Source organism: Arachis hypogaea, chromosome 16 (assembly GCF_003086295.3).
Source record: "Arachis hypogaea cultivar Tifrunner chromosome 16, arahy.Tifrunner.gnm2.J5K5, whole genome shotgun sequence".
NCBI classification, from domain to species: Eukaryota; Viridiplantae; Streptophyta; class Magnoliopsida; order Fabales; family Fabaceae; genus Arachis; species Arachis hypogaea.
Window position 1 is genome coordinate 98,963,550 of NC_092051.1, and position 21,397 is coordinate 98,984,946.

Below are 21,397 nucleotides of genomic sequence, written 5' to 3' on the forward strand. Positions count from 1 at the left end.
TAATAGTTGCAGAGGAAGAAATAGTTGCAGACTTAGGAGATGCTGAACCTCCATGGGAAAGTCAGGTTATAGAACCTCCTTCCAAGGTGATTGAAATTGATGTTGAGGAGGGTGTACAACCTCCAAGGCATATCATAGTTGAAGACTTGAAAGAGATTGGTCAAGAGATGGAGATTAAAGAAGAAGAAGCATAGCCTCTCATGCCCTTGGTGAGCAATGAAGAAGAGATTGAATTGGAAGAAAGCTACCAAGAGGAAGAGGTTGATATTGAAGAAACTTGCAAAGAGGTGGAAGTTGTCAGAGAAGAGCACAAGGGAGTGAAGCTTGCAAATTCGTTAGAAATCCCCCTAAGTTGCCATCATCCTTCACAACATTCAAGTGGGTAAAATTCATATCCCTTAGCTTTCTAATTCTACTTGAATATGGGCTACTGGAGACGGATGGTCAACTTAGAGCTCTTTGTGGCATTAAGAGTAAGAGGAAGATGGTTAGTGGTTGGAGTTGTCAATGCAAGGGTTGGTGTAAAGCTCAACTGAATGGGTCTAGGAAGTTGTTTGGCCGCTTTAGTGAGAATTTAGATTGCCTGCCACCCGGTTGGAACATTAATGATCAACAAGAATATGGGTGCAAAAGCAAGGTTTGGGACCCCAGAATTCAGTCTAGAAATCAACACCCTTGGGGCCTTGTCACTTGCTTTAACCTGCTTGAAGGCTCTCTGCGCCTAGTTTGGAATCCCGGAGGCTACTGGAATTCCAAACATTGGTGGAGATTTTTGGATGAATTCAAGCACAAGCCACCATAACAGGGAGCTCACTAAGTGTCCAACTTAAGGACTTTAACTAAAAGTGCTAGGTGGGAGACAACCCACCGTTGTATGATCGTTCCTTTTTTAATTTTTATTTAGTTTTATTTGTTTTCGAGTTTTATTTTATTTTATTGTATTGAACCTGGAGTTTTGCATAACATTCATATTAGCATTGCATTCTGTAAACTGCATTATAAAAAAATGCACGCGACGTGTAAGCATCGCTGACGCGTCCGCGTCACTAGTGCGTTGGGAAGAAAAAATAAATCGAACAGAAAGTCACGCAGGAGCGTGGCTGGAGGCGTGCCTTTGGCACAAATCACCCCATGCGACTGCGTCGCTAACGAGACCGCGTCATTTGGAAAACATGCCTCCCATGCGTCCGCGTCACCCACGCGGACGCGTGACCTGAAAATCGACGTAAGAAAGGGTGCATGGCTGAAAGTGGTGCTGGACTGGTGCTAGGCGCACAAACCTTACCACGCGAACGCGTGCCCCACGCGTCCGCGTCATATTCCAATATTGGCCACCCACGCGACCACATCAACCACGCTACCGCGTCACCCAGATTTTTGGCAAAATGCATTTAAAACAGAGAGTTGTGCGACCGCGAGGCTGTCCTCACGCTAATGGCACAAATCACTCCACGCGAACACGTGACCCACGCGTCCGCGTCGCCTACGCCGCACAACTTATCCAGATCAGCGCCAATTATCTTGTCTTTTCTTTTCTCATCTTAATCTCTTCTATCTTTTCTTTTTTCTTCTTTCTTTCTTACTTTATTTCTTTCACTTCTCATTCTTTTTCACTTTCATTCTATTTTACTTAATTTATTTGCATATTTCATTCATTGCATCTTAATTTTGTGCATATTTTTATTTTCTTTTCTAAATTAATTATTTTTCCTTTGGTGTTAAAATTTTCTTATTTAACTGTTGCATCTTCTCTTGAATTATTTTGGGTGCTTAGTGACTTGTGTTATTCTGGTTAGGTAATATTATTTAAACCAATGCCAATCTTTTATATTTGTATTACTTATGCATTGACATGAATTTATATTATCTCTCTTTCCCCACTCTCTTTCCCATTGTTGCAAATTTTGCACCATTGGTAGGCCATGTGCTTCTATTGTTTTTTCACGTACATGTTGAAGCTTCCATGTAAATGAGACCCTTATCAATTGGCATTAACCCACCCATACTTCATTTATTTTCTTATCTTTATTTCTGAGTTACTTTTCTTCCCTTTTTCTTTCAGGATGGCCACCGAGGAAGGGAAAGAGAAAGCTTCTAACTGGAGAGACAGGCAAGTCAATATGTACAATCTATAGAGAAAGGCATCAATTGGAGTAGCCCATCCACTTGTACATCTTAGCATGCACCGAGGACGGTGCAATCTTTAAGTGTGGGGAGGTCGATACCGATCTTCATGGGTTAGTATTTTCTTCTCAACACCAATATTTTATTTTCTTTGTTAATTGCTGCATTTGCATATTTAATTGCATGTTTGTTTGATTTTATGCATTTAGTTACCACTTGGTTGAAGTAATATTTTCTTTTTCAAGAAATTTTTATAGTATTTCACTAATTTAAATTAAAAAAACTTTTCCATTAAAAGTTGTTTGAAGTTGTATTTGGAACATAGTTTAAAAAGCTAAGAACACACAACCTGTGAGATTTTGAGCTTATTTATATGGTTACATTATTTAACCATAAATTTTTATTCTTGTGTGTTTTCTTCTATATGATTGCAATCTTTGCTTTGTTTCATTCTATATGTCCAATATTTAGTGTATTTATATGCTTGCATATGATTGAGGCCATTACTTGTTTAGCTAACTTGTCCCAAATAAGTCTACCCTTTAAATCATCCTTGTCAGCCACTTTGAGCCTTGTAAACCCCCATTAATTCTATATTTTACCACATCACTAGCCTTAAGCAGAAAAACAAGTAATCACCCCAATTGAATCTTTGGTTAGCTTAAGATAGAGATTGTGCATCAACTAAGTGTGGGGAAACTGTGGGAATATGGTTAATAAAGGGAATGTATCATGTTGCTGATTTTGAAGATTGGGAAATTTGGGAACCTACTCATGTAAAATAGAAAATCAAAAATTCCAATGCATTGATATGATATTTCAGTTTTTATGTTTCAGCTAAAAATAAAAGAGATATTCAATAAATAAATAAATAAATAAATAAGGGGACAAAATTACCCCAATGATGAGCTAATGAAAAATCAATGCATATGTGATAAAATTAAAGAAAAAGCTTATGCATGAGTAGGTAATGCAAAATGAAGGATTTTTGGGTAGCTAGGCATGATTCTAAAGTTATATAGAGTATATGTATGTTAGGTAAAAGCTTAGGTTAATTAAAGATTCAATTTATAAAGCTCACTTGGCCATACATATATTCTTACCTTTACCTCAGCCCCATTACAACCTTGAAAAGACCTCATGATGTTTGCATTGGTACATTGAATATTTGTTGATTGGTTAGATGAAGAACAAAGTTTAGAAAGCATGACTAGAGAAGAGTAGAGTGAATTACCCTATACACTTGAGAGATTAGAGTGCATATACACTACCAGTAAGGGTTCAATGCTTAATTCTATGAATTACTTGTCTTTTATTGTATAATTTGAATTAGTGAAATCTGAATTATTTTTGTCTTGGAGAACTTATTTACTTTTAACCAAGTAGGTAGAAACATTTTGCATGTAGTAACATTCATATAGATAGGTTGCATTTCATACATTCTACCATTCCTCTTCACTCTCTTATAGCTTCTCTTGAGCTTAGCATGAGGACATGCTAATGTTTAAGTGTGGGGAGGTTGATAAACCACTATTTCATGGTTTATCTTGTGCTCAATTGAGTGGTTTTTATCAACTCTTTACCCACTTATTCATACTATTCGCATGCTTTACGTTTTCCTTCCTAATTTTGTGCTATGATTGAAAACATGCTTCTTTGGTCTTTAAATTACTAACTTTAATCCTCTCTTACTATCATTTGATGCCATGATATATGTGTTAAGTGATTTTAGAGATTACAGGGCAGGAATGACTTAGAGGATGGAAAGGAAGTAGCAAAAATGGAAGGAATACAAGAAGTTGAAGGAACTGCAAAGCTGTCTAGCCTGACCTCTTCGCACTAAAACGGCCATAACTTGAGCTACAGAGGTCTAAATGAGATGGTTCTAGTTGCATTGGAAATCTAACGTCTGGGGCTTTGCAACGATATATAATTTGCCATAGCTGCCCGAAGCCAGATGATGCGAACGTGTATATCACGCGGATGCGTGACCTGGCAGAAACGCAATACACGCAAACACGTGGATGACGCTTCCGCGTCACTTTTCCGCGACCTGTACGTACCAGAATATGCTGGGGGCGATTTTTGGGCTGTTTTTGACCCAGTTTTCAGCCCATAAAGCACATATTAGAGGCCATAAAGCGGGGGAATTCATTCATTCATCAACATGCCTTCCGATCATTCACTTTTCATAGTTTAGATGTAGTTTTTAGAGAGAGAGGTTCTCTCCTCTCTCTCAGGTTTTAGGATTTAGGATTATTTCTTCTCCATCACAGGTTCAATGTCCCTTTAATTTATTTTCTACTTTTATTTTATTACTTTAATTGATATTTATCTTTTCAATTTAGCTTATAAACCTTTTCATGTTAGATTTGAATTTATGTTTAAACGTAGTTTGATGTGTTTCAGATTTATGATTGCTTTATTTAGCTTTTTATATTATTGGCTTTAATTGATTAACTGAAAGCTCTTAAGTTATCAACTATTCGTGATTGATTGTTATGTCGGCTAATTGACTGGTATTCCACTAACTCTAGTCTTTCCTTAGGAGTTGGCTAGGACTTGGGAATCTAACTAATTAGGTCACTTGACTTTCTCTTACTTTCGTAAAGGTTAACTAAGTGGGATTAACTTCCATTCTCATAGGAGTAACTAGGATAGGACTTCTGAATTTTCATACCTTGCCAAGAGTTTATTTTATAGTTATTAATTTATTTTTCTTGTCATTTAAATTACTTGCTTCTTATTTCATAAACCTCCAATTTACAAAACTCATAACCAATAATAAGAACACCTCCCTGCAGTTCCTTGAGAAGATGACCCGAGGTTAAATACTTCGGTTATCAATTTCAAATGGGTTTGTTACTTGTGACAACCAAAACTTTTGTAAGAAAGGAATTCTTGTCGGTCTAGAAGCTATACTTACAACCGGAACTTATTTGTGAAAATTCTAGATCACGCAATTCTGGGCGTGTGAAACTGGCGTGCCACTAGAAATTCACTGGCGTGGCATGCCAGGAGCTGGGCGTGGCACGCCAGTACTAAAGTCCAGAGAAGAAGTCCAAGCTTGCATGTGGGCGTGGCACGCCAGAGACTAGGCATGGCACGCTAATACAAAATTCCAGAGAGCCAAATTGGAGGACACAAAAGGGGCGTGGCACGCCAGGATGGGCGTGGCATGCCAGGCTGGGCGTGGCACACCTGACCCATCAATTACTATGGGCGTGCCACTTGAGCAAAGGGGCGTGGCGCGCCAACGCACCATTCCAAGAAGAGCCTTCACTATGGCGTGCCACTTAGTATCGAAGGCGTGGCACGCCAGCCCCAAGAAGTCACTTGGGCGTGCCACTTGAGAACCCAGGCGTGGCACGCCAAGCTTGAAGAGTTCACAAATCCATGGGCGTGCCACTTGAGCAGCATGGCGTGGCACGCTGGTACAATAATCCAGAGAAGGGGCTGAAGGCAATTAAAGACTGGGCGTGCCACTTGAAGTCAAAGGCGTGGCACGCCAACCTCTCAACCTCACTTAGGCGTGCCACTTGAGCAACCAGGCGTGGCACGCCAACCTCTCAACCTCACTTATGCGTGCCACTTGAGCAACCAGGCGTGGCACGCCAATGCACAGAGAGAACAAAAGCAAGGACTGGGCGTGCCACTTGGTATCGAAGGCGTGGCACGCCAACCTTAGCATTTCACTATGGCGTGCCACTTGAAGGCTGAGGCGTGGCACGCCAACTACTGGAACCAAAACACGATCATGGGCGTGGCACGCCAGCCTTTAAGCGTGGCACGCTGGTATAAGTTTCCAGAGAGGATAAAGGAGGCTAGTTACAAGGGGCGTGCCACTTGATATTGAAGGTGTGGCACGCCATTCACCATTCTTCACTTAGGCGTGCCACTTGAGCAACGAGGCGTGGCACGCTAGTGTCATTCAGAGAGCAAGAAGCATTGGGGCGTGCCACTTGAGTTCGTGGCATGGCACGCCAAAATAGAGGAACCACTCACTCACAAAAGGGGCGTGGCACGCCAGACCCTGGGCGTGCCACGCTAGTTCAACTTTCCAGAGAAGCCCATCCAAGCTAGAAATGAAGGGCACATGACACGCCAGCAGAGAAGTCACGCTTATTGAGTGTTTTCTTTTCCCTCCAAAATGTAATTTTCCTTTTTCACTTTTGTAATTCTTTTATTTTACTAGGAGTAGTATAAATACCCCCAAGTTGTACTGAAGAAGGGGGTTAAGAAGTCAGTTTTAGATCCACTTTTACACTTCACTTTTGAGTACTTTTTGAGCTATGAGTAGCTAACTTCCCTCTCATTGAGAGAGGGAGCTCTGTTGTACTTGATGGATTGATAATAGTGAAATTCTTCTTCTCTTCATCTTCTCTTTGATTTGCTAGAAGGAATTTCGTTCTTAATGCTTAGTGTTCAATTATCTTGGGAAAGAGATTGAATGCAATTGGATTTCATGGGAACCTTGGGAAAGGAAACATGAAACCATGCTTGAAATCCCTTCTCACACTAGAGTAGAATCTGTGTTTTGGTGTTTGGATATGTGACATATAATCCTCCCTCTACTTGGACCTATAATGGTGTGTGGTATAATCAGGGACCAAGCATATCTCTCTTCATGAGCAATTAGACCAAGGAATTGGCTATTGATCAAGATCTGAGAGATTAAGTCACCAAGGGATTGGGGCTCAATCAATCATGATTGCCAAGAGGTCAATGAGTTGCATGATTGAAGAGGATATAAGCTAGATTTGATCCAAAGAGACAATATCTCCCAATCTCAATGAATTTCCCCATTCTTATCTATCCATTTCTTTACATCTTATATCTACATTCAGCAATTCCCCATTCCCATTTACATTCAAGTTATTTATGATTCTGCACTTTACATTCTGCCATTTATATTCCTGCACTTTATTACTTTTCTTTATATTCTAGGCATTTACATTTATGTCATTTACAATTCTGCGCTTCACAATCCTATTGATCCACTTGACTAATTCATCAATTGATTAAAACTGCTCGAATTTGCCAATCTCTGTGGATACGATTCCACTCCACTGTGGGTTATTACTTGACGATAATTTTGGTGCGCTTGCCAAAGAACGGATTCACAAATTTTATAATGGGGTGTGAATTCGACTCCTCAAGTGTGCAGGGCCTATATCCCTAGCATGATAGTTTTTCTGCTACAAGAGTGTGACAGGCACTATATCCTTGGAATGATTTATGGTGAGATAGCTGTTGTTGTTTCCTTCTCTACTGTATGAGTGTGCAGGGCCTATATTCCTGGCGTGGCAGATTTCTCTGTTGCATGAGTGTGCAGGGCCTATATCCCTGGCGTGGCAGGAAGGCTACATCCGGGTGGATGTGTCGGATTGGCATTTATAAACCAATAAGTGATATGATGAGCCAATAGGACAGGCATTCATCAAATGCATCTTCTATATACTTTTTTGCTTTGCTTAACTCCAGTTATGCCTAAATCAATCACATGTCTACTTGCTATTTATTTACTTGTTGTATATGTTTATTACTTGTGCTTTACTTGTTTGCATTGCATGTGTTTTCTACTAGGATTGAGGAGGTTTGGTAGGTAGTGGCGATGGGATCACATGGAGGTTAGGCTGGCAAAGGCTGTGGGACAGCGATGCTATGTTAGTTAGAAATCCCTTAAGTTAGAATACCCTATATACGGTTTAAGTTAATTATTTATTTTAAGCTTGAATATCTGTATCGGTGTGAAGTTCTAGGATTGCCTTTGGCGTCTCGGAACCTTACATCTTATATACTGGGCACTGTTACCATACTGAGAACCTCCAGTTCTCATACCATATGTTGTTGTTGTTTTTCAGATGCAGGTCATAATCCACCTCGGTGAGTTGCGAGATGGTGACAGAGCAGAGAATGGTTTCATCTTTGTTTTATTCTACTTTATTTTGATATAATCACTCTCTCATCCTTTGTATTTATATAACCTTGTTGCCTTAGAGGCTTTATTTCTGAAAACTTTGAGAGATAGGTTGTTACTATTTTAAACTTCAAAACGCTGTTGTATTCGGTTTGACTAGTCGGCCTAAACTCCACAGGCTGTGACTAGTACTCTTTTTATATATCATACTTATATATATGTCTTGTTTAATTTAAGTACTACCTTGTGTATCCTGGAGCTATCTACAAGGTTTTATATATATTATGTCTTGTTCTGTCTGTGCCTACGCGTTTAGTTATCGTGTGTGAATGCTTCACATTTCGTAATTCTACTTTACGGGACTTTGAGCTTTATTCCTTCATCGGGATTATATAAATTCTTGGACATATATTTTATATTATAAGCTTTAGAACTGTCGTAGCACTTTGTTATCCTTTGCTTTACGGCTAGAGGTAAGGCTTAGGATAACGGGATGTTACAACTAGTGGCTATTATACATAAATATATATATTCTGTCTTTAATCTATTCTACTTTTAAATTTTTATTTTTACCCTGATTTCCAAACGTAGTACTTTCCGTCACATATGTGTTTTCCTATCGAGATTTTCTTGAGATTTTCTTTTACTCCCTTTTCAGGCTTCTTGATTAATAATTTATTCTAGTTATATATGTATTATAAATCCTCCTTGAGTCATACTACCTTAGTATTATTGACTTATGGATCGAGCATAAGGATTTAAATGTTAGGGTGTTACATAAGGTGACTCCCACTTGTTCGGGAGGATTAGCCAAGATTCGCCACTTTCTTCTTATTATCTCGCTTGAATTTCTGGATATTCTTTGAGTTTTAGATTAAACTTGACTTCAAGGTTGATCCCTTTATTTATCCACCATTGATTATAATGTTCTTCATGCAGTGGAGAGCAAAATCGATGATTATCAAATAAAGAGGTGGCAGTCTCTTTCCTTTTTCTTTTTTTGAATAGCAACATGACAACTTAAGCCAAGGAAGCGACACCAAACTTAATGTTTTGGATTCGGTTGTTAATGAGATTGGAAGAAGAGGATTGTGTATTGTGTGAAGTGATCTATGAGTTGTTCATGTATTTATAGTGAAATTCAAAGTAAAGTGTGTGGTGTGCATGTTATGCAGAGAGAATCACGAAATATACAGACTACATGCCAAACTTTTAATTCACTGGGTCATGAATGCATGTGATCATGTGAAATTTGATCAGAACTTAGGAAAGATAAACACATGTATGTTTGCATTGCTGAATAAGTAAAGTGATGTGTCTTGCATGCATGGTGATACTTCCCTTCTTGGTGACTGATCCATGAGCATCTTTCCCTTATTTTCTGTTTATTTTAAGTTAGAATTTATTGAGTTTAATTATAGTTTAGTGTTAAAATTATCTTTGGATGTTGCTTTGAGTTGCTTTGGTGTTTTAATCATTTCAAGTGAAGTCTAAATCGGTTTGGCAGAGTTCGTATGCAAGAAAAGAGGAAGAATTCAAATTTGCCAGGCTGGAACTAAACGTGGACTTGGGTGTTTAGCGCCAGCAACTCAGCAACATTAAGGAGCTTTCTGCCCATAAGGGCGCTAATGGCATTTAGCGCCAATGAGCCAGATCTCAATTCACCAAAATAGCATATTTAGTTGGATTTAGCTTCTAATTAGTCTATTTTGCTTTATTTTAGTTATTTTTAATTACAAATAAAATCTTTTAGGTTTAGAATTTATTATTTAATTTTTTGAAATAAAATTAGGTTAGATATAAAAGAAAAAAGATTCAGCCCTTCGGGGGATCTTCTCTCTTACGTACTTTCACATTTTCCAAACCCTAGCTTTTCCCTCTGAAGCATGAGCCACTAAACCTCCATGGTTAAGGTTAGGAGATCTGTTTATTTCTATGGATTAAGAGAATTATTATTCTATTTTAATTAATGTATTAATTCAGTTTCAAGTATTACTTTCGTTTTTCATCTTATGAATCTAGGTAGATCAAAGGAATAATCCTTATTCTACTTGCGTTCTTGTGATTCTCAATAGGGTTATCTCGCTTGAACAATAGCTTGAAAGTAAATTTCTCCTAAGTTAGTAAACTAGAATTGAACCTAACTCTCTAATCGAAATTAAGTGACCAAGACATTGGCGGTTAACTAGGTTAAAGGAGACTAAATCACTAAGACATTAGGGTTTAGTCACTAAGAGTTTGCCATGAAATGAATCTTGCATGATTAAAATAGTTGGTAAGAAAACTTAATCCGCAAAAGTAAATAACTCCGAAACCTTAACTGCCTTCTCTCATATATTCTACACCAAATCCATTGTTTGCTCTCTTATTCTCTGAATTTCTGTTTAATGCGATTTACAACTCTCAAACACCACTTCCTGCTTGCCTGACTAAGTGAGTCATTCGACTATTGTTTCTCAGTCCATCAATCCTCGTGGGATCGACCCTCACTCACTTGAGGTATTACTTGGTACAACCTGGTACACTTGCTGGTTCAGTTGTGTACTTTCTAAAATTTTGCACCAAGTTTTTGGCGCCGTTGCCGGGAATTGACTGTGATTGACAACTAACCGATGTCTGATTGCTTAGATTAGGTATTTTTAGCTTTTAGTTTTTATTTGGTTTTGTTCTTTTAATTTTTAAAATTTTGGTTTTACTTTAGTTAAAATTTTTACTTAATTTTTGAAATTAAGTTTGTTGTTCCTTAGTATTTTTACTTTATTATTCCTTTTTTATTTTCTTCTTAGTTAATTTTGAATTTAGTGCTCACCTTCTTAGTTGATTTTCAAAGCTTTGCTGTTAATTGTTCAGTTTATTTTATTTTATTTCTTTTACACAGGATACCTCACTGGGAATTCTCTGTATTATGACGTGGAGATTTTTACCTTTTCTTTATTTTCTGTTATTTAGGAGCAGGAAAAGGAACAAAGAACTTCTCCTAGATTTTGGTCCTGAAATTGAGAGGACTTTGAGGTGGTGTTTACAACAAGCAAGAGCTTATAAAGGTGGTGAAAACCACAGCGATAATTTTGATAAGGAGGTTGAAGAGTCCACTATGGAGCTCAACAACAACAACAACAATGCAGTAAATGCCAATGTTGTTAATCCTCCTAATATGGCTGGGCAACTGGTGCACGAATTCCCACACTTCATACAACTAAACCAGCAAGTGCACTTGGTCGTTCAAGTAATACTTGAGGTGAGTCAGGGTTGATCCCACGAGGATTGTGGTTTGAAGCAAGCTATGGTTATCTTGTAGATCTTAGCCAGACGGATAGAGGAGTTGTTAGATTTGTTTAAATGCATAAAAAGAAAGTAAGATGGAATTACTATGTTTGATTATAACCAATGATAAGAAGATGATAAAGGCTTGGAGGTGCTTTATTCTTCTGCATTATTCCGATCTTACTGTCTTCTTCAACTGTGAGTGATTTTTTCTATGGCAGGCTGCATGTGATCAACGCCGGTTGAGAGGTCACCAATGCTCCTCCAGATCTGAACCCCAGGGTTAGTGTGGATCCATTCTGATTGAGGGTGAAGCTCTTGCAGTTCATTCTCCTTAATGATCCTACTCAAAATACCACATACAAGGTCAAATCTTCTGGATCAGAAAATGCTGCGCCTTTGGGTTCTAGCCTCTACCACAAAGACTTCCATCTCCCTATACCTCGGCTGAATTGGTGTCTCGAGAAGTCCCCAACGAAGTTGTGGATTAGTTGTCTAAGAGATGTATAATCAAGCTAGTGGTTCAATACTTTCCAATTACGTAGTCACAAGAACCCAAGAAGAACACGGATGGTTGTCAGGCACGCGGTCTTAGAAGGAAGAACGAAGATACATCTTAGAATAGAGAATTAAACACAGATTGGAAATAGAACATTAGTACTTTATTAATCCGAAAAACTCAGCAGAGCTCCTCCCGTCAACCTAGGAGGTTTAGAAACTCATACTAATAGAAAATACAATATGAAATTCGAAAATATGGCAAAAGGTCCCTTAAAGATTATGTAAAATATCCCTAAAATACTAAACTAATGATTAAAGATTACATAAGAAGTGTAAAACAGTCTTTTAGTGCTAAAATCCACTTCTAGGGCCCACTTGGTGAGTGTTTGGGCTGAGCTTGATTGAGATCCACGAGCTAGGAGGGTCTAGGGTGTTGAACACTGGCTAAGGGCACCTCTTTGGGCATTTGGACGCTGGTCTCCCCTTGGTGGGCGTTGGGCACCTGGACTGGGGCAGATGGCTGGCGTTGAACACCAATTTTAGACCTTCTATTCTGAAGCAAAGTATAGACTATTATATATTTCTGGAAGGTTCTGGATGTCAGCTTTCCATAGCCATTGAGAACGCTCGATTTGGATGTATGTAGCTCCAGAAAAGCTCTTTCGAGTGTAAGGAGGTCTGATCTGAACAACATCTGGAGTGCTTTCTCTGCCTCCAGGGACGGACCCACAAAGGTTTTCAAAAAACTAATACTTACACTTATACTTATATATATATATATTGAAAAATATTTTATTAAAATTGATTTAGTATAAAAAATAAATAAATAATCTCAAAAAATAGTGATAATTAATTTTATTATATTAGTTAGTTAATTGATAATTAAATTAAAATTTAGTTTTTTAATTAAATACAACTTAAATTATTAGTGATTTTTTTAAAATTATTTAAGATAAAAAAAATATATTATTTATATGTTAATATACTGTAATTATTTTAGTTAAAGAAATTTATTTATACCATAAAAATTATAATAAGTAGATTTGACAATTAAATATGAGATAATAAAAAGTAAAATAATTGTTTAAACAAATATATAAAAAAGTAATATTTAGTCATGTTAAAAATAAAAAAAAGTCGTTATAAATTATGTTTTTTTTGTTATTTTGAATATTATATTGTATGTATGAAATTATATTTTTATTATTTTAAATATTATAATAAGTGATTGTATATATACTTTTAGTTTTTATCAATATGTATAGATAGTTCTCATTTAAAATTTTAAATATATTTAAACCAATTTGGATTGGTCAAGTGATAGCTTAGTCGTCTACTTAAGTAAGTATGGGGAGTTTGAATTCCATCTCGTATATGTAGCACGCAACTCATTGCCGGTCAATTGTAGACTGTTAAATGGAACCCAAATTCACGATGAATTAGTCCTTAACTTGTTGGGTATTGTGGAAAGCCAAAAAAAATCTATACCTAAATTTTATTATATTTTTGCCCCCACTACTAAATTTTTCTGGATCCGTCACTGTCTACCTCTAAATCAGACTTTTGCTCCAACTCCTCAATTTCAGCTAGAAAATACTTGAAATTGCATAAAAACACACAAACTCAAAGTAGAATCCAAAAATGTGAATTTTACACTAAAACCTATGAAAATATAATAAAACTTAAACAAAACATACTAAAAACTATATGAAAATGATGCCAAAAATCGTATAAAATATTTGCTCATCAATAACCTAGGAGGACTCTTGGCTCTTATACTGCTCCTAGCCTGGATTTCTGATGCGTGAGCATCTTGTACCTTTTTTCTTATCATTTTCTAGTTGTTTTTAGTTAGATTTTATTTAGTTTTACTTTATTTCAGTGAAAAAATCATCTTTGGATGCTACTTTGAGTTGTTTTAGTATTTTTATTATTTCAGGTGAAATTCGGAGCAATTTGGCAGAGTTTGGAGTAAAATGGAGAAAAGCTGGCAGCAACCCCCCTGGGCGCTAAACGCCCAACTGGCATTTAGCGCCAGCAGAGGACTTAGACCAGAGCACCACTGCCCCCCTTTGGGCGTTAAACGCCAAATATGGCGTTTAATTGGCGTTTAACGCCAGCAGCAGACCGAATTCACTCTTTCATGGGCTTCTCAAGTGGATTTAGCATTTATTAGTTATATTTTATTTTTTTTTTGTAATTTTTATTTACAAACAATATCTTTTAGTCTTATGATTTATTATTTTATTTTTATTTCCTTTTTAAATTAGGTTAGTATATAAGGAATAAGATCCACCCTTTAGAAAAAAGCTTGGATCTTCGCTCTTTCGCATTTTTCAGAACCCTAGTTTCTCTATAAGTCATGAGCAACTAAACCTCTTGGTTAAGGTTAGGAGCTCTATTTATTTCTATGGATTAGAACTATTATTCTTCTATTTTAATTAATGTATTGATTCAATTCTAAGAATTATTTTCGTTCTTAATCTTATGAATTTGGGTGGAACGAGAGTATGACCCTTATTTTACTTGAGTTCTTGTGATTCTCGAGAGAGTTATCTCGCTTGAACTACAACTTGAAAACAAATTCCTCCTAAATTGCGAATTACATGAATTAATTGGGATATGTGACATATAATCCTCTTAGCTTTGGGTAATTAGGGGTTTTGTGGCCATAAACTAGTTTTTGAACTAGTTTTTAGATTAGGTATTCTTTTTAGTTTTGGTTATTTACTTTTTCTTTTATTTTTTTTACTTTTATTTTTCTTTTAAATTTCGATTCTTGCTTAATTTATTTTTCCTTAATTTGCAATTTTAAGTTTGGTGTCCCTTTAGTATTTTCCTCTTTTTAATTTCATAAATTTTTGGTGTCTCTTACTTTTTAGTTTTCAAAATTTTTAGGTTATTTTTGCATTCTTATTTTCAAAAGTTTAGGTTAATTGCTTACTTTATTTTATTTTATTTCTTTTTAGATAGGATATGTCACTAGGAGTTCTCTATACTTTGACATAGAGACTCCCACTCTTTTTTGTCTCTTGTTTATTTATGAGCAGGAACAGGGACAAAGAACCCTTTCTTGAGTTTGATTCTGAGCCTGAGAGGACCTTGAGGTGGCGTTTGCAACAAGCTAAAGCTTACAAAGCCGGAGAGAATCTCAACGAGACCTTTTAAGAAGGAAGCTATGGACACTAATGTTGGGAACCCGAATGCTAATGAGCAAGCAAGGAGGACACTTAGCTCATACACTACACCCACTCCTGACTTCTATGAGCGCAGTATTTTAGTACCCGCCATTCGTGCTAACAATTTTGAGCTGAAGCCGCAGCTGATCACTCTGGTGCAGCAAAGCTACTAGTTTCAGGGACTCCTGCAGGAGGATCCCAACCTATTCATCTCCAACTTTCTGTATATCTATGACACTATGAAGACGAATGGAGTGAATCGTGAGGTCTACAAGCTCATGCTCTTCCCATTTGCTATGAGGGACAGAGTGAAGCAGTGGCTTGATTCTCAGCCCAAGGAGAGCCTGGACACATGGGACAAAGTGGTCACTGAATTTTTGACCAAATTTTTTCCACCTCAGAAGCTAACTAAGCTTAGGGTGGATGTCCAGACCTTTAGGAAGAAAGATAGAGAGTCCCTCTATGAAGCCTGGGAGAGATTCAACTTAATGATCAGGAAGCGTCCTCTTGAAATATTTTCGAAATGGACTAGGCTACAGATCTTTTATGATGGCCTCTCTGAGATGGCCAATATATCACTGGATAACTCTGAAGGTTGCTCCTTTCACATGAAGAAGATGCCTAAAGAAGCGAATGAGCTTATTGAGATGGTTGCCAACAATCAGTATTTATACACTTCTGAGAGGAACCCTGTGAATACTGGGACTACTCAGAAGAAAGGAGTCTTGGAGGTGGACACACTAGATGCCATTTTGGCTCAAAATAAGCTCATGTCCCAGCTGATTAGCATGATCTCTCAGCACTTAACAGGGATGCAAGTCTCAGCTATCAATACTCAAGATGCATCCTGTGACATGACTCGAAGCTATAACTAGGGGAACACTTGTGGCTATGCTCAACCCACCATTGAGCAAGTAAATTATATGAAAAATTCCTCCAAAAATCCCAATAATGATCCCTATGCCAATACTTTCAATCAGGGATGGAGGAATCATCCTAATTTTGGGTGGAGAGAGTAGCCACAAAAGCCCCAACAGAGCTTCAATAACAATCAGGGAAGTTCAAATCAAAATAGGTTTAACAACCATCAGTTCCAGCCCTCTTAGTAGCAACAAGGACCCTCTCAGAGCTAAGACAATCCTTACTTAGCAACAATAGTTTCTGAACTTTTCAAGACCACTCATAGCTTTATACAAGAGACAAGAGCTTCAATTTGGAACTTGGAAGTACAAGTGGGTCAGTTGAGCAAGAGGATACCTGAGAGACCTCCTAACACTCTTCCCAGTAACACAGAGGTAAATCCAAGAGAAGAATGTAAGGCCCTCACCATGGGCAAGGAGGCCAAGCATAGAGAGATGTATGCTGCTGAGGAATTAAAGGAAGAAAAGGCTCAAGAATAACCTAGAAAAGCACTGTTACATGCCCCATTGGTGGCACAAAAGCCTAAAGTACAACACCTTTAGAAACTGCAAAGGGAGACCAAGGATGAGCAATTCACTCAGTTCTTGAAAATCTTTAAAATACTGCACATTAATATATTCCTTTTGTTGAGATGTTGGAGAAGATGCCTCCCTATATGGCCTGTTTAAAAAAGCGCACTCTCTGAAAAGAAGGCCTTGAAGAGAGATGAAACTGTGATCTTGACCAAGGAGTACAGTGCACTGGTTCAGAGGAGGCTACCAAAGAAGATGTCAGACCCTCGAAGCTTCCTAATCCCCTGTACCATAGGGACTATCACATTTGAGAAGGCACTGTATGATCTTGGTTCGAGAATAAATCTAATACATCTGTCTGTGATGAAGAAGCTGGGGATCCAAGAGGTGCAGCCTATAAGAATAGCATTAGAGATAGCTGACAAGTCTCAAAAGCAGGCATATACATTAGTGGAGAACGTGCTGGTCAAGGTTGAAGACATTTTCCTCCCTGCAGACTTTGTGATACTTGACACGGGAGAGGATATAGATAACTCCATCATCTTAGGAGGCCATTCCTAGCCACTAGACGAGCCCTGATTGACGTTGAGAGAGGAGAATTAGTCCTGAGGATGCATGAGGACTATTTGGTGTTCAAGGTTTCTAAACCTCCACCAATCTCTGACAAAGGAGGTACTTGCATACAGAGCTCAGTATTTCAACCTGCTCACTTGGTGGAAAGCCATACAGTACCCCCTGACATCAAACCTAAGTTTGGGGTTAAGAATTCACCACCCACCAAAAATGGAGGAGACCCCAAGAAGAAGGTACCTAAGGGTTGGAGGAACAAGAAGATTCCTACTGAGGACTTCTTACATGGCATGAAGGTGGTGTTCACTAGAAGTCCAGTCATACCACACACTGTGAATAGAATCCTGTCTCTGGAGCATGTTAAACTAATTAATGAGAGCACAGAAAAGAAGTTCACAATGAGGGATGAAGATCTGAGCCCCTATGATCCTCCTCTTTAGAGTAGCTGACCGCCAAGCTAGTGACGGTAAAGAAGCGCTTGTTGGGAGGCAACCCAACCATAAATATCCTTTAGTTTATTTCAGTTTTATTTTAGTTTTATTTTAGTTTGATTTCATATTATTTTATTTTTCAGTGATTTTCATAGTTTTCATAATTTTTCTAACATTTATGATCATGTACAATATTTAGTCAGGAACAGAAGGACTTAGACATAAAAATAGAACGCCTTGTAGACAACATGCTGGGGGCGCTAAACGCTAGGAAAGGCATTTAGTGCCAAGAGAGGGAGCTTTGGCTTGGGCGTTTAATTCCCAAAAAGGGGCGTTCCAACACAATTTTTTACTCTCCCTAGGGCGTTTAACGCCCATTGCTGGCGTTTAACGTGAAAAAAAGTGTTATTCCCCTGCTGGCGCTAAATGCCGAAGCTGGCGTTTAGCGACCAGGGAGTAGTCAGCGAGGATGAAGGAATGGCTTTAGTCATTGGTTAAACCCCAACCCTAACCATTTTTTACCAATTCAAACTTTATCCATTCTCTCTCCTCTTTATCCACTTTTCCATTCACATTCATCCATCCCATCACCCATCACTTCCCTTGATTCTCTCAACTCACCTCCCACTCCACCCAATCCACTATCATCTATCCCATCTATCTCTCCTTCCAACAACCCAAATTGAAATTCAATTCCCCCTACCCATACTCCATAACCGAACCCTACTCCTTCCCCACCCATAAATACTCCACTTCACTTTCACTTTCACCGCCCTTCATCCTACTCTCTCCTTCTTTACTTACTCTTCCCCTTTACACACCCCCAACGTTCTTCTCCTTCTTCTTCACTAACCAAGGCCGAAGCCCCTTCTTCATTTTTCTCTATCTCTTTTCGTCTATTTTCTTTTACTTCCTTTATTTTCTTTTTTTACTTTGCTCGGGGACGATCAAACCTTTTAAGTTTGGTGTTAGGTGCTCCGCTTTTGTCTTTCATTTTTACTATATCCATGACATCCAAGACTGGAGAATCCTTCTCAAGAAAAAGGAAAGAGAAGGCGCCTACCTTCAACCCATAGGACTTCACTCAGTTCTCCTCTAAGACACATGAGGATCATTTTATGATGTACTACACAAGAAGAAGGTGATTCTCGAGGTCCGCTTCGATCTAAAGCCGAATGAGTACCCGAAGATCTTGTACCAGATTCTGAGACGGGGTTGGAAAGTTCTGGCTAACCTCGTAACTGAGGTTGGAGCATTGATGGTGTGAGAGTTCTACACCCATGCTTGGCTGACATACAACCATGTCAGAGACGTGAACCCGGAGTCGAAGAATTAGCAAACCATGGTCAGAGGGCATATCATGGATTTCAGCCTGGAGAGTGTAAGGGTGGCATTGCAGTTACCACCATCTGGAGAGGACCCTCATTCGTACACTCGGAGGGTCAATACTGACTAGAGATTGGATCAAGTTCTTGTTGACATTTGCCTCCCCGGAGCTTAGTGGAGGAAGGATTCTAAAGGCAAGCCATACCAGTTGGGTAGGCATGACCTCAAGCCAGTTGCTCGAGGATGGTTCGAGTTCATCCAACATTCCATCCTCCCTACGAGTAACCGTTTTGAGGTTACAGTCGAGAGAGAAGTGATGATTCACTGTATTATGCTCGGCAACGAGGTGGAGGTGCACGAGGTGATCTCTCAGGAGTTCTATAGGATAGCTGACAAGTCCTCCACCACTGCGAGACTGGCTTTCTCTCATCTCATCTACGCCTATGTGCAGCAGCTGGAGCTCACATTGATAGAGATACCCCGATCGGTGTTGAGAGACCGATTACAAAGAAGAGTATGGAGCACGCTAGAGAGCTCAGGCAGGAACCGCAGTAGGAGCCAGTTCCACTGCCTCCACAGGATCTTTCGGAGATGCCTCAGGAAGTTTACTTCCCTCTCTGTGACTACTGGAACCAGTTGACCATATCACATTCAGGAGCAAGCATGATTATTATTGTGGGTTGTGATGGACAAGATATATACTTGACAATTAGAAATTTTAAATGCATTGTATAAGATAAAAAAAATGAAACACATGTATATTATTAAAAAAGAAAGAAACAACCTTAGTTCTCACTGCTTTTCTCTTCATCCTCTTCTTTTTCATCACTTTTTAGGCTATGTAGAGCATAACCTCCAATACTACTTAGAATGATTGCTTGTCCTCAAGTATCAAAGAAAAGAAAAAGTAATGGTAATGGAACAGCATTATCAAGTGAAATAATTCAATTAATGTAGAGGCTTAGTCAATTAAAAGAACCCAAATCAAAACAAAATGAAAGCAAAGCCAAAATAAAATAAAATAATGACGTTGTTACTGTGTTTACATGGTGAATGTGGCAACACCAAATTTGGTGAGAGAACACCAAACTTAGTGTGATGCAATCTATGTAAATTAGGCCAAGTACCCAATGGGGTGTGGTGTGGCACACCAAACTTACTCCATGAACACGTACACAACTTTTATTAGAGCAATGGTGATGATGATGGAGCTTGTAGAGATTCCTTGAATCTTGTGTATATTGCTTTAATCCCTTTAAGTTGATGAATCTGTAGGAAATAATGGAGAGGGAAGCAAAAACCATAAAACAAGCTCCAAAAAAGAAAAGAGGAATTTTGAATACACTTTAAAATTTCGAACACGCATTGAAGCCTTAGGATACGTTTTTGAAAACGTGACCCATGAAGCAAACAAGCGTAGCTCTTGAATAATGCATAATAATAATACTGAACGGACAAAGCTTGATCAATAACGCACTAATGCATGCGTTAATGGAACAAGTGCATGCATTAATCAATAAAGTAAAGGGATAGTGAGTAATGAAACTACATGGAACATGCGTGATTCAATAGGGTAATTGAAAACTATGCATGTGTTATCACATGGAAAAAAAACGTATGCATATAAGATGAATCAATAATGCAAGAAGCTTAAGCCAACTGAAGCGTATAATTAAGTGAAATAAATGGAGCACTTAGCGTGAATTAAGAATGAAATAAAATGAAGCATGCAATAGAACATATGATGCATATAATAAAGTATTTCATGTATGTATAAGACTTTAATAATGATGCATGAGTTAAATGATATTGGCGTACTACTCCAATGCTATGGCGTACCACGCAAAAATTGACGGACAAAGCAAAGAATGAAGCTAGCAAAGATTAAAGCACAGAGTAAATCAAAGGATGGTGCCCTAACGTATAACGTGCTCAATGTCACGTTGTACGTGAAAGCAAAATCTATCCCTAGGAGTGAACAAAAAGCTTCACGTTGTACGTGAACTATTTAGCGTTGTACGTGTAAGGAAAAATGTCCCTGAGAACATCTTTGATCCCTGCATTTTATGTGAGAAATCTCACGTAGTACGCAAAACGCTACTCACTGTGTGCAGCATGCGTATGTGCAATGCCAAAATTTTCACCAGCACGCATATGTATACGATACGCGTATGCATGATCCTTACTCGGCGTAGTACATGAGAACTCTCATGTTGTACGCTGGACCAAAATTTCTTCCTGGAAGAAAACAATTCAACCATATCATACATAGTGATTCCACGTACAACATTAGGGCTTTCGACCAATCAACAATAATTATTATTTCCCTGGGAGCAAGCTTGAAGTGTGGCGTCCTTTGGTGCATGAAAAAGTTGTGTGACACTCACTACAAGGTTTTTGTTTATTTGTGACAGTTTTTTCTCTTATTTATGGAAGTTTATAACCTCCACCAAATGGTTTATGGAAATTTCTAAAACTCCCAAAATTTGAGGTGCCACGAGATCTTTTGTGGAGGTTTTTAAAAACCTCCACAATCTATTCAGTGGGGATTTTATATTAGACTTTTGTGGGGGTTTTAAATCACTTTTGTAGCAGTTAAAACCCCACAAATTGATTTTTTAATTTAATAAAAATTAACTATTTTGTGAG